General features: G+C 38.3%; 1 protein-coding gene across 1 annotated transcript in view; it reads right to left on the bottom strand.

Annotated features, from left to right (window-relative positions):
• Positions 1-12,740, bottom strand: part of LOC126284870 (ran-specific GTPase-activating protein-like) — a 31,555-nt gene that overhangs the window by 1,198 nt on the left and 17,617 nt on the right. The gene's annotated exons all lie outside the window — the stretch shown is intronic.

The following is a 12,740-nucleotide window of genomic DNA, read 5'->3' as shown; positions in this document are numbered from 1 at the left end:
GTGTTTACAGCTGTAGTTTTCTGAATTGTCCAGGAGAAAGGATTTTCACATTAAAAACATCTTTTTTTTATAAAAAGTGGTGCTACTGGAGTCATCAAGGACTCTGTTTATTCTCATAAGCCTAGCACCACAGCTGAATTAAAAGATTACATACCTGACACGTTTCATGATTTGGACAATGATAAGCACACTATGTCATAATGGAGTACATAATAGTGTTAGAGACTCCAAAGATGTATTAATGAAAACAGTCTGAACATAAAAAATAATTGTATGTATTGTTTGTATTTGTAATGAAACATTTCCTATTATTTTGTTTAAAACAATGCCCAGCATCCAGCAACTTTTGCACCACCCTGTAGAGTTGAAGGACATGAATGGAAAGCAGTAGTGGAGAAGGAAATGATGCAGAATTGTAACCTGTCCTTGATGTTATTCAATCTGTACACTGAGCAAGCAGCCAAGGAAAAACTTGGAAGAGGAACTAAATTACAGGGGGAAGAAATACAAACTACTGAGCTTTGCCAATGAGATTGTAATTCCATCAGATATGACAAAAGGACTTGAATGAGCAGTTGAATGGAATGGATAGCATCGGTAAAGATGAACATCGACAAAAATAAGAGTAATGGAGTGTAGTTGAACTCAATAAATTTTGTTAGGAAATAAGACACTAAAATAGAGAAAGTTTGTTATTTGGGCAGCAAAATAACTGATGCCCGAAGTAAAGAGTATGCAAAATGTAGACTGGCAATAAATAGAAAAGTATTTCTGAGGAAGAGGGATCTGTTACCACTGAATATAAATTAAATGGTTAAGATGTCTTTTCTGAATGTATTATTCTGTAGTGTAGCTTTGTACAAGAGCTACATGTTGATAAACAGTTCAGACAAGAACAGAATAGCTTTTGAAACATGTTACAGAAGAATGCAGAACATTATATGGCTAAACTGAATAACTAATGAAGAGGTACTGAACCAAACAGGTGGAAAATGAAATTTACGGCATAACTTGATTAAAAGAAGCAATTGCTTGATAGGACGCATCCTGAGGTATCTAGGAAGAGGCAATCTGATAATGACGCAAGGTGGAGAAGTGGGGTGGGGGTTAAATTGTAGGAGACCAAGGTTTGAATACAGTAAGCAGGTTCAAATGGGTGTAGGTCGCAGTACTACTGACAAGATGAAGCACACCGGTATTACTAGCTGAAACATTGCCTCAAACCATCACATTTGACATTACTGCACACAAGCTCATCCTCAACAAGAAATAGTGTGCACACTCCATGTTGTAGTTACATATAATCAACCAACATTTAATCCAGTGCAAAATAAAAGTTAATTAGGTTTCATTAATTGAGTCCAATCATTTTCTATAGTTCTATCAGCATATAATAGTAGTTCAGGTACACAGCCTGTGCAGTGTTTAAACTTGCCTAGTGATAATCAGAGTTTAGTTCTTTAACTTTTATTCCTATTCAGCCCCTGGGAGGAAAACCAGAAATTTTTCCAGTTGGGATGTGCCACCTAAATAACAATTACTACCTATATGCTCATCGCTCATTGGTATAGCACTGACATTACAACAAACATATACTTATCTGTAACCAGATTACAGACTACATAGTAACATGTAGTTCCTCCTCCCCACTTTAAGGTAGTGAGACATGCTACAGTATGGATTCCAGAAGACTGAAAACTGATTTGCTGTCAACAACTTCCAGAGATTGGTTGGAGCTAATTTCAAGACACAAGAGCCCCATGTTAGTGTGGAGAAATTTTTAAACCCTTTTGAGAGAATTTGAGAGCAATGTGATGATGTGTCTTTCTCCCGAAAACTTACTGTAGGAAGAAAGAACACAAGATTTCATCCCATACAAACTTCTTGCTTGCAAAAATACCTTAACAGTCCCTGTTGGCAAACACGATTTATTTCTGATATGGGGTGTGCCCACCCTTTGCTTTTAGAATGGCCTGAACTCTGCTGGGGATGATTTCAAGGAGGTGTCTGAATGTTCGTGGAAGAATGGCAGCCCATTCTTCCCCAGGAGCTGCTGAAACCAGAAAAGGCAGTTATACTGGAAGTAAATGTCTGAAGCAGAGTTGACATTCTATGAGAATCTTATCCCAGTGCTGTAAAATGTGTTCAAATCCTTCCACATTTAGCATTTTCTAAATGCAATAAGAAGACCACAGCCTAAAAACATCCCCATTCTGTACCACCATCGACTCTGTACTTCACTGTTGGCTATACAAATGATGGCAGGTAATGTTCCCCAGCCAAATCTATCAGTATTCTGATTATTCTGAGATCAACGCCACTGACTTTCTGTCAATAGCTTTGGTTTTTCGAGGAATCATTCAATCCATGGCTTCAAATTCCTTTTGATTTGTGAGGTGGTCATATCTAACCTCAGGTGCATCAACTTGCCAAAATTCTTGGCACTGCCATCCAGGATGAGTGAAAGAGCTCAATGAAGGCACTTTGATCATTCCTGAAGTCACAAATTAATCCAGTCCATAGTGGCCTACAGATCTGTCCCAAACCATTCTTACTGTCACAGGGTATAGCTGATTCATCACTCCAAATTATTTGTATCCAATCATTCACAGACTACTGGCATCACCCTTTATGCCATCTCTAGCATCACTTACCACTAACTACAGGATGTTTAACTCCTTGTGTATATTTATTGTGCTAGCTGGACTGCTCCTAACACTTTGGAACTCCCAAGTGATTCATTTTGCAGATGTCATGTGATTATTTACAACTGATCCCCTTGCAATGTTTGACTATCCCTGACCACCAGTACATTAGGTCCGCCTGATATTGGTTTAAATATGGTTGTTCTTTCACATTTCCACCTCTTATTCACATCACCACCCATGATTGGAGTCAATGAGCTCTCCTAACAGACATGTTCTGCTGTTACTGCTACTCTAAAAACAACACAATACTCCCCATCTCCTTTTATACTGGTGAGTCTACATCCTATGATGTCTAGCATTCAATTCCGGATTATATAGGGTGTCCACATACTTCTGATCAGATAGTATACCCATACATTGCCGCAGACATTACTGTCTTGAAGCACAATTTGACAGTCCAAATGATACTTTCTCATGCTTTGAAGGTCCAATACAATGGTCCTGTTAATTTCGGTGACCTAATGTGCAATGAGCAGAGGTTTACATATGGGATGGTACCTGCTGTGACCAATATAAGATAGTTGTCGGCAAGTATAACTGTTCACCAGTTAAGTTGCGAAATTAAGCCCTAACATTCTGTCAACAATGAGATCACTGGAGACTGAGCCTAACAAACTTTCAAGATTGGCGAAGGCAAAATGGGCAAATCTTTTCAAGGAAATCATCTGGACATTTATATGAAGTAATTCGGGGAAAGCATATGGAACTCAAATTACTATAACCAGACGTGAATTTGAACCCCACTGACCCCAAATGTGGGGTGATGCAGCAGTGAAAATACTACATTTGCTCTGTATTCTTTCACTGAGAAATGAAATGTTAAGCAAGTGGTTATATTATGGCCTGCCCAGCACTGAGGAAAGGTAACTTACAGCACCAGGTTTGATGACAATTCAGTGAAGTGACATACCACATTCACAGGCAGCTTTTCATTGCCAACACACACAGACACACAGACAGAGGCACACAGAGGCACACAGACACACACAGACAGACAGACAGACACACACAGACAGACAGACAGACAGACAGACAGACAGACAGACACACACAGACAGACAGACACAGACAGACAGACACACACAGACAGACACACACAGACAGACAGACACAGACAGACAGACACACACAGACAGACACACACAGACAGACAGACACACACAGACAGACACAGACAGACAGACAGACAGACAGACACACACAGACAGACAGACACAGACAGACAGACACACACAGACAGACACAGACAGACACACACAGACAGACACACACAGACAGACACAGACAGACACAGACAGACACACACAGACAGACAGACACACACAGACAGACACACAGACAGACACACAGACAGACACACAGACAGACAGACACACACAGACAGACACACAGACAGACACACAGACAGACACACAGACAGACACACAGACAGACACACAGACAGACACACAGACAGACACACAGACAGACACACAGACAGACACACAGACAGACACACAGACAGACACACAGACAGACACACAGACAGACACACAGACAGACACACAGACAGACACACAGACAGACACACAGACAGACACACAGACAGAAGCCTAGCTCTGAGAATTATTAGTCACTTCAATGGTGAGAAGTGAAGGAGGTTGAGGACTGAGAATTATTAGTCACTTCAATGGTGAGAAGTGAAGGAGGTTGAGGAAGATTAAAAAGGTACAGGACAGATCCTAGATAAGAGGGGGCCATCTACTGGGAGTTCCTCACTGTATGTGGGTTCATTTCATCTGTTTTGAATTCGTCTCAGACAGAGCTGTTGGAACTGACAAGTTACAAATCCAGAAGATGAAGTTTTTGGAGGGGACAACAGAACAAGGTACATAATTTTTTTAAAGTATCTGTCGTTTCTTCAAAATTTTTCTAACTTCTAACTTGTTACTTATAACTACCTTCCCACTGGTTACACAAAATTTACATTTTGCCATCCTATGAACCACAGAGGAGAAGTTTCAGAGATAGCACAAGGAATTACACCTTAAACTTCAAGCAAGCATCATGTGGTGTAGTGTAGCACACAATTTTGCTGAATACACATAGCGATTTCATTTTACATTTATGATTGCAGTGTAAAGAGTGTTGTACCCTTTTTGGACAATGAACCCCAAAAAAATACTGGCAAGACTGAATAAATTATGCAGTAAGAAGCCACAGATGGTGTGAAATCTGGTGATTAAACAGTGGTAGAATATCAACATGTCCCTGATTTAGAACTAGACTGTGCTCCCAACTAAAGTGACGTACAAGAAGATTACATTATTAGTAAATGTAATGTACACTGAAGAGCCAAAGAAACTGGTACACCTGCCCAAAATCATGTAGGACCCCCACAATTACACAGAAGTGCCACTACACAACATGGCATAGACTTTATTAATATCAGAAGTAGTGCTGGAGGGAACTGATGCCATGAATCCTGCAGGGGTGTCCACAAATCCGTAAGAGTATCCAGGGGTGCAGATCTCTTCTGAACAGCATGTTGCAAGGCATCCCAGATATAATCAATAATGTTCATGTCTTCGGATTTTGGTGGCCAGTGAAAGTGTTTACACTCAGAAGAGTGTTCCTGGAGCCACTCTATAGAAATTCTGGACGTGTGGGTACATTGTCCCACTGGAATTGCCCAAGTCTGTTGGAATTCTCCATGGGCATGAATGGATGCTTACATGTGCGTCACCTGTCAGTTGTATATAGACGTATCAGGGGTCACACATCACTCCAACTGCACCACACCATTACAGAGACTCCACCAGCTTTAACAGTCCCCTGCTGTCAAGCAGGGTACATGGACTCAAGAGGTGGTCTCCATACCTGTTAACATCCATCTGCAATCAATTTAAAACGAAACTCATCCAATCAGGCAACATATTTCCAGTCATCAACAGTCCAATATCGGTGTTGACGGGCCCATGCAAGGCGTACAGCTTTGTGTCGTGCAGTTATCAAGGGTACACGAGTGGGCCATCAGCTCCAAAAGCCCATATTGACGATGTTTTGTTGAATGGTTCACACGCTGACGCTTCTTAATTGCCCAGCATTGCAATCTGCAGTAAGGTTGCACTTCCGTCACATTGAACAATTCTCTTCAGTCATAGTCAGGCCCATTCAAGTAGGATCTTTTTCTGGCCGCAGAAATGTCAGAGATTTGATGTTTTACCAGAGTCCTGATATTCATGGAACACTCATGAAATAGTCATACAGGAAAATCCCTACTTCATCACTACCTCAGAGGTGCTGTGTCTCAACAATCACTCGCTCACAGACTATAACACCACACGTCCAAACTCACTTAAACCTTGATAACCTGCCATTGTAGCAGCAGTAACTGATCTGAAAACTGTGCCAGACCTTTGTCTTATATACGTGTTGCCAACAGCAGCACTGTATTCTGCCTGTTTATTTGTTTCTGTATTTGAATATGCATGCCTATACCAGTTTCTTTGACACTTTAATGTATGTCAGGAGCATTCTTTTCTTTTCCCAAAAAATAAAAGTGACCAACAAAAGCACTGCGAAAGTAACACCTAGTCTTAAACATGTTGATAGGGACATTACTGTGTAGTGTATGTCTTTGTTGTAAGTGTTCCCTGTTCCCTTTTCAAGTTCATGGTTTGAACAAGAAGAATCAAGAGCATAGAGAATAATAATTAACTAATTTGTTTACATGCATCCATTTTTGATTGATTTATAATCAAGTGCAGGGATAAGTACAGTCTAGGAAATATTTTACCAACTGATGGAAATTAAGAACTAGACAGTGAAGATGCAGGTTCATACAGCAATATCCAATATGCCTCTTGGGTTTGGGATAAATGTTTTTGCACTGTATGATGCCCATAACACAAGCAATATTTAAATCCAGAGGACAGACTTAACTGGCACCTAACAAATAAGATAACATGATAGAAGAAGAAATAGATGTCAATTTGTAGGACAAAAGAGATCCTGCATTAAAGTTGGACAGATCTTTGAAAGACTTGTGATAAAATGAGGCATAAGGGACAGATAACATTTCTTTGGAATTCCAAAAATCATTAGGTGAAGTAACAACCAAGCACCTTTGCAAAATAATATGAAGAATCGGCAAGATTGGAAATTTTATGTCAGACGTTTGGAAGAATATCATCCATGCAATTCTAGAGATAGCAAGAGGTAATAATTGTAGAGTTTATTCCATTACCAGCTTTAAAGTTCATGATTCCAAGTTGCTGACCAGAATTAAATACAGAAGAATGAAAAAGAGAATTACTTTTGCTTTAGAAAAGGTTACAGCACCAATGAGGCAGTCCAGACGATACATTTTACAATAGCAACAAGCCTTACAAAAAAATCCAGACACTTTCATAAGATTTGTGAACCATAAACAGGTGTGACAATGCAGGGAGGTGCAAGATGTTTGAAATACTCTCAAGGTACTGAAACACCAGGAGAGAAGTACTCTGATTACAAAGAAAGTAAAGCAGGGCTGGAGTCCAGGCAGCAGCCGCCCCCCCCCCCCCCTCTCTCTCTCTCTCTCTCTCTCTCTCTCTCTCTCTCTCTCTCTCTCTCTCTCTCTCTCTCTCTCTCTCTCTCTCTCTCGTGTGCACGTGGGACCGCTATCTTTGGCTCCTTGACCAGAATGCCTAGTGTGTAGAGATGTGTTACTGAAAAATTTGGCACTACAGTGAGACCCTTCCCTTTCTGAGAAACAAAAAGTCACTCTTATGTGACAAGCTTTTTCTTTCCAAGCGCCACTTGCCCTTTCAAACAGCAAACCTTCAAATAAATCAAACAGCAGGAAATAGATGTGTTTTGCATGGTTATACTAAAAATATCCCCACCACTAATTTTCTCTTCCTGCACCAAGTTTGCTTACTAATGACATGCCCACATTAGCTGCACACGTTACATTATACGGTAATAATAGTGAAACTTGAAAGGTAGGAGTGTATGAGATCAAACATGTCAGTTTTGAACATAAACTTAAATGTGTGCAATAAAATACAGTAAAAGCCTAATACACTGCAATCTGATATAGCACATATTTTGATGTAATGCACAATGAAAATCTTATTACAGTCTGCATATGTCATTTCTGTAATATTTACCCCTTGCAACCTTCAAGCCCTGAGAAGAAAAAGGTGTACAGATAACTGAAGCAGAGTATTAACAATCCCAACCCTGGGTTTCTCTTACATATATCCATGCTCGAGGCAGGATTCGAACCTGCGGCCATAGCAGCAGCGTGGTTTCAGACTGAAGCGTCTCGAACTGCTCGGCCACAGCGGCTGGCTGCAAAAGTTCACTTCAAGTTACATTGCAACACACACTATTGTTATCAACAGATGGATTTCGAGCTGGGAATTCCACTGAATTAGTCAAATGACTTCTTGAAATTTTACATATTCCATCCCGAACCGTCAGTGTAAAAAATTCAGAAAATATGGTGGGTTTCAAAATGAAGACAGAATTCCTCTCCTCCTCGAAAAAAGTAAATCAGTTAGTCGTAAGCCGAAGTCTCTATGTTCAGGTTAAAGTAAAGGCCCTAGACGCCTCAAGAATATAATCGTATCATTACAGTTCGTGTACAAGCATTCAAGAATGCTTACAGTTCAGTTCCTGAGCGAGAAAGCACCTGTGATCAGTTAGCTGAGAAGAAGCTCAACAAATACAATATCACCGTCAGGCTTATCAAGCTGCTGATGTAGTCAGAAGCTTAATTTTTGCCTCAAAACACAACAGCATTAATTCAGCCTTTGTATAAAGGTATCATCCAAGTATTTGAAGCTCATTATAACCGTAAGGTAAATTGAGGTGGAGAAAATGTTCTTGGAATTTGTAAGTTCTCAGAATCTAGTGTATTCATTATGCTTGACATAAATCTGGCCACTGACAAGAACATTTCAAACAAGTGTTCCATCGAAGAGAATGCAACAGCTGAAGAAGGTAGTTACCCAGTTCCAACAGCAGTAACATCCCATCTCCACATGGTATTGTGCAGTGCAATAGTGATTTTAAAGACACTAAAGGCATGGCAATTACCAATCATGAGGAACCATGACAATAACATTATTGATACTGTTCAAAATGAAAGAGTTAAGTGGTCAAAGATGAGGATGAAGTAGTGATTATATGGATGGAGAGAAAGTGAACCAAACAATATTTATTTGTTACAGATGTACATAAAACAACATTCACAGGAGAAAATAGATGAAATGGCCTGTCAATTGAAGATGGCTGCTTCATAGCAGCTGAAAAATGGTCCTTCAGTAGCTTGCAGACAGTGTTTTAAGTATGTGTGTATTTTATACAATGCTGCGCAGCACAGTATTTGATTTGGAACTACTGTAGTGTTGCTGTTTGATCATCATTTCAACCTTGAGCAGCTGCTGTACACGAAAGATCTGTAAATGGTATACTTCTAATGTTCTTTAAATTTAAATGCTGTACAGTGGATGGAACAGTAGAACATTGCATTATGTGCTCTTCCAAACTTCTCACATATAGTTTTATCATTTCACATATTACTCCCACATACCAGAGTTATGCTATAATGCAGAGGTAAAATATTCTACAAGAGGGTTACGCACTGCTAGTCATGGCCATGACCTTCATGTGATTTTCAAGGCAATTTGGAGATTAAAGTTTTTTTTTTTTTTTTTAATGGGAACCCTAACATTTGATTCAGGATTTGGAAAGAGTGGCAAATTTTACTTAGAAAATGATACATTGTTCAAGGTCATAGCAAAATTCAATGAAGTCAAATAAGCATATATGTTTTTAATTCTAGTAGTGATTAACTCTTAAATAGGGGAAGGATACAGCAAAATACAGTTTTAGATAAAATTTGTAAAGGGCATAAGGGGTGATGTATCATTACCACGAACCATGATTTTAAAGGTAATTATAGAAGATCATTCGAAATCTTACTTTTATTCCATAGAAACCCCTTTCTATGAAATTGGATTTGGGGAGAGGGAAGAGAGATTTGAACTAAGTTTTAATTAATGTGTTTGTCAAAAATAACCACATCATAATTAGAACTAAAAATATATTTGCTTATTTGACCTTCACTGAACCATGCTACTACCTTGAATAATTTATCATTAAATTTGCTGTTCTTATCAAATCTTAAATACTGGCAATACATTCAAAATGCCCAATTTCTAGAGCACACAGAGATTCCTTGTAATAGCACAGCCAGTCAAAGATTTTGCTTCTTTTTCAGTAATTCAAATCTAAATATAAGGACAATGTGTGTGACTAGTAATCAAAACATCTTAGGTCCTGGATTTGAACCTACCCATTGCTTCAATTTTTAATTAAAAAAATCAGCAGCAATGGCACCCAGAAACTTCTGGTATAATATGCCAACAGCCTTGTCAAAGGGGAGGAGGAGTGGACAGAGTTTCACGCCACTCTGCTGCCCTTGGGGTGGCATCTGAAAGGGTATATCACATTTAAAATGAAGAATTAGAAGTGAAAAAGATTATCTGCAAGATGGGTGCCGTGACACTTGACACACGTGCCGTCGCCATGGCAAAATTACATGAACTAAGGTATGAATTGTTGGCACACCCATTGTATTCACCTGATATGGCTCTGTCAGACTTCCATCTCTTCCCAAAACTGAAAATTTTTCTTGGTGGATGAAGATTCACTTCAAACAAAGAATTGATAGCCGGAGTTGTTAACTATTTTGAGGCCTGGAGAAAACTCATTTTTGAGATGGGATCAAGGCACTGGAACATTGTTGGATCAAGTGCTTTAATCTACAAGGAGACTCCAATGAAAACTAAAATGTTTCAGCAATGTAAGAACTTTTTTCTATTCAGCTCCAAGAACTTTTCAAACCACCCACATACACCCAAGGTAGAGGCATGCACAAATTTCAAATATTGAAAGGCCTTGATCACACAATTCTTTATTAAGCGTTATGTTTTTCAAAATTTCACCAGAGTGAAGCTGTGGAATGAAGAGGACAAGAAAAATTAATTATAGCAAACATATACATAAAGATATAAGTATGCATCTAAGTATTCCAACAAACAGAAATTTCACTTAGTATTCTACTTACATTAAAATCAAACTAATACAAAGGTCATGAAAGAGGTCACAGAGACTAAATGTAACACAGATCTCATCTCATCTAGGCATACTTGATAATGCTGAGGTCTATTTGAATAGAGCCAAAGAGTAATTTTACAGACTTCTATGCTTTCTGTTTAAGTATATGTCAGAATCTCGTGAACAACTTCACAAAATTACATTTGTGCTACTTTCATGGAAGAGAACCTCATACAGTAAAAGCATGAAGTGCGCGTCATTAAGTAAAACCGTGAACAACATTACAGAGAGTGTCTTTAACCAAAGATCACAACAGAAGACATTTGCAACCAGTAACTTGTGTTACAGTATAGTATAAAACCAATATAGATAATAATGAAAATATAAGTTGTGAAGGACTAAGTTTACAATCATCACTAAATAAAATGTTACAAATGAAGTCATACTACAATAGACAAACATGTAATAAATGATATATCAATCAATGAGACAAGCCCAGATTAGTGGCAACAACTTGAAATAAAAAAGTAACTATTATACAATAAAAGGGATTTTTCTAATTTTTTAATTTAGTGTTAGGTTGTATAACTATCCAGCTGTTATCTGTTTACAGCAATCACAAGAAGAAATGTTATGTGAACACAACCAACTGTAATAGTCGAATAGACAATGGATGATGTGTAATATAACCATTTAGGTAAGCCTAGATGAATGGCAACAATTTGAAATAAAGTATTACAATTCTTTTCCTTATTTTATATTAAAAAACTTAAAGCTATAATATCAGATATATATAATAGCTCAGCTAGTATATGCACGAGGACATACGAAAGAAACCTATTAGCATTTTGTGGTTGAGGATGTAAAGTCAGTATCATTGGTTGACAAAAGACTGATGCCTAGGCAATCTTAATGCTGAAATAGTGGTCATACTATTTAAAAATTAATGGATTACATTTGGATTTATATGGAATGCAATGCGAACATGTACAACAGTAGGAAATTTTAGGGCCATATATGTGAAAATAATCTAATTGAATTGCTAGCAAAACCCTAACGTTCAACATTAATAAGGTTAACCACAATGTAATATACATGTAATTTAATTATACTTGATATGAGGAGTTAAAATTACTGTGCCCATAATGAGGAACACATGCGAGGAAGCATGCAAGTGTTGTGATAAAACTTTAGTCAAATGAATAGCATGAAGTACTAATATTGGTGAATTGCAAAGTACCGATGCACTACACACTGCCTGTAACTAAACGAGCCACACTGCATACCAGATACATCGTAGTGGCAGCTTCCGAGAACAGGTCTTCATCTCTTGGTGTCCAGTGAATCTATAGATAAAACCTGGTAAGACAGTCTCATCAGACTGGCCATGAAAATTTTGGCACTATGTAACAGAGCAGAAGATACTAACATATCTGCAGCTATAATGATTGCATCATATATAGCTAAAAAATTCTAGATGATTATGGCTAATCTAAGCAACCTTAGCGCAATTGGGTCAAATCCGAGATACATTTCATATGATGTCTTCAAATCAATCTAAGAACCAGTTCTCACTAAAAACTGCTCATTAAGCAACCAATGCATCTGGCAGATACATTGTGTATATATTTCAAATTCTTCCAAGATATCTAACAGGCGACAATGAGAGGTGACATGCAACCTCAAGTCCTTTGGCTATTGGCAACAAGCCATGCTGCTTCGTTTTCAAATGCTGTCCCAGAAAAGTGGCATCACTAGGATACAAGTGCTCTCTGTATTTAGTACTGAAATCTCTTCCCATCTTATTGATATAGAAGTTATCAAGTCTCCACATTGTATCTTATGTACATCTGGTTTACTAAAAATACTCCTTGGTCCTTAGCCTACATCATGACATAATCGCATCTGTAAATTACCCCTCTTTAAGTAAAATATTGA

Source organism: Schistocerca gregaria, chromosome 8 (assembly GCF_023897955.1).
Source record: "Schistocerca gregaria isolate iqSchGreg1 chromosome 8, iqSchGreg1.2, whole genome shotgun sequence".
Classification (NCBI taxonomy): Eukaryota; Metazoa; Arthropoda; class Insecta; order Orthoptera; family Acrididae; genus Schistocerca; species Schistocerca gregaria.
Note: the sequence above shows the minus strand (reverse complement) of the source record. Positions and strands in the feature narration are given on the sequence as shown.